Source organism: Mandrillus leucophaeus, unplaced genomic scaffold, assembly GCF_000951045.1.
Source record: "Mandrillus leucophaeus isolate KB7577 unplaced genomic scaffold, Mleu.le_1.0 Scaffold64, whole genome shotgun sequence".
Classification (NCBI taxonomy): domain Eukaryota; kingdom Metazoa; phylum Chordata; class Mammalia; order Primates; family Cercopithecidae; genus Mandrillus; species Mandrillus leucophaeus.
Window position 1 is genome coordinate 6,282,056 of NW_012106919.1, and position 2,611 is coordinate 6,284,666.

A 2,611-nucleotide genomic window follows, 5' to 3' on the forward strand; every position below is an offset into this window, starting at 1 on the left:
GAAATTACATTAAATGTAAATGTTTCAAATGCCTCAACTATAAATCAGAGATTGTCAGGAAGGATAAGAAAGCAAAACCCAACTATATATTGTATACTAAACCTGCATTTTAAATATAAAGTCACAGACAGGTAAAGGTAAAAGAATAAAATAATACTATACAAACATGAATCTGAAAAAAATCTGCAAAACATGTATGTGATAAGAGATTTATATTTAAAATATATAATGAATTCTTATAACTCATTAATAAGAGCAATCAAATTTAAAAATAGGCATTATATATTAATAGATATTTCACCAAAGAAGATATATAGATGGCAAAAAGACACATGAAAAGATGTTCCACATAATTAGTCACTAGGGAAATGCAAATAAAAACCATAATTATACACTCATTAGAATAGCTTAAATTTAAAATGTCTGACAATAGCAAGTATTGAAAAGGTTGCAGAAGAACTGAAACGCTCATATTTTTGTGGTGGAAATGTCAAACAATATATTCCAAACTATTAGAAAATAGTTGGGTGGTTCCTTGAAAACTTATACATACATGAATCTGTATATATATTTTTAAATTATGTATAAAACTTATACATAAACCTGCCCTATGATTCAACAATTCCACTCCCAGGTTTATTCCTAAGAGATATGAAAACACATGTCTGCATACATTTATTTATAATAAATGTGTACCTTTATTTATAATAGGCTAAACTGGAAATAACCCAAACATGCCTCAACTGGTGAGTGGACAAACAAGTGTGTTATAACTATACAATGGAATACTATTCAGCACCAGAAGGGAACAATTCACTGACACAGGCAACCATGTAGGTGAATCTCAAGAGCATTATGCTGTGTGAAAAAAGCCATCTATCTGGAGGATCCAGTTCATATGGAATTTTAGAAGAGGCAAAATTATAGTAATAGAAAGCAGATCAGGTGTTGCCAGGGACTGGGTGCAGAGGGAGGAAATTGAGTACAAAAGGGCACAGAGAACTTTTGGGGAAAATAGAAATATTCTTTATCGTAATTGTGGTGGTGGTTATATAACTGTCTACATTTGTCAAAACTCATCAAACTGTATGCTTAAATTGGTAAATTTTATCATATGTAAATTACACCTAAATTAAACTAAAAATAAAAATACAAAAATAATTTTTAAAAAAGCAATAATCATAAGAAAGCTAGAGTAGCCATATTAATATAAGAGAAAGAAGACTTGACCGGGTGTGGTGGCTCATGCTGACAGTCCCAGCACTTCAGGAGGCCGAGGTGGGCAGATCAAGAGATCAGGAGTTCAACACCAGCCTGGCCAACACAGTGAAACCCTGTCTCTACTAAAAATACAGAAATTAGCTGGATGTGGTGATGGGCACCTGTAATCCCAGCTACCCAGGAGGCTGAGGCAGGAGAATCTCTTGAACCCGGGAGGTGGAGATTGCAGTGAACCGAGGTCACACCACTACACTCCAGCCTGGGTGACACAGCTAGACTCTGTCTCAAAAGGAAGGAAGGAAGGAAGGAAGGGAGGGAGGGAGGGAGGGAAGGAAAAAAGACCTTTGTACAAATCCTTCCCAGAAGACTTTTCGTCACATCTCATTAGCCAGAATTTCCCCATATATTCATGCTTAAGCTGATCACTGAGAAGGAATAAAATTGAGAAGAATTGAAGTTTAGAACCCTATAGTGCTCAGGCATAGGGCACTCAGGAATCGCCACTCAGACTAGGTCTTCAGCCAGTCTCCCTTGAGGCAGATGGCTCAACAGAGGTTGGGTGGACCCCTCAATAACATTGAGGTTCTGTTAGAAAACAGGAGAGGTGGTCAGGTGCAGTGGTTCAGGCATATAATCCCAGCATGCTGGGAGGCTAAGGTGGGAGGATCACTTGAGTCCAGGAGTTCAAGACCAGCCTGGGCAATTAGCAAGACCCTGCCTCTATGACAAAAAAAAAAAAAAAAGAAAGAAAATAAAATTCAAAGAAAAGAATTCAAAGAAAAGGGAAGTGTATTACTTAGGGTAGCTGTAGCAGATGTAACAAGTAAGCCCCCACATTTCAGTGTCTTAACAGCATCAAAACTCACTTCTCCCTGCCATAACAGAACAATGCAGATGTTCCTGTTTGGGGGCAGCTTTCTTCCATGTGGAGATTCAGGGACTCTTATTTCTCTTCCATCTTGTGGCTCTGTTATCTTAGGCCTCCGCTTCTAACTAGCAGTCCGAGGGAGAAAGTATGGAGAAGCCACAGAATTGCTTCTCAACCTGCCCACTATCCAAGTTACACATATAATTTCTCCTCACACTCACTGTCAAGAACCAACCATGCAGCCACATCTAGATGGAAAGGGAGCTGGAAATACAGCCCCTGGCAGGAGAGCTGATTCCTTTGATATCACCACACTGTGGAATGGGACACATTGGTATTCTGGTAGACAGTTGGTTGTCTGCCAAGATGGAGGTAGAGGTGGAAGCAAGTTTGAGAGACAACCCAACAGCTTCTATTACATAAATACTTATTTTATTTTATTTTATTTTGAGATAGGATTTTACTCTGTCACCCAGGCGACAGTGAAGTGGCTGATCAGAGCTCACTGCAGTCTCCTCCTGG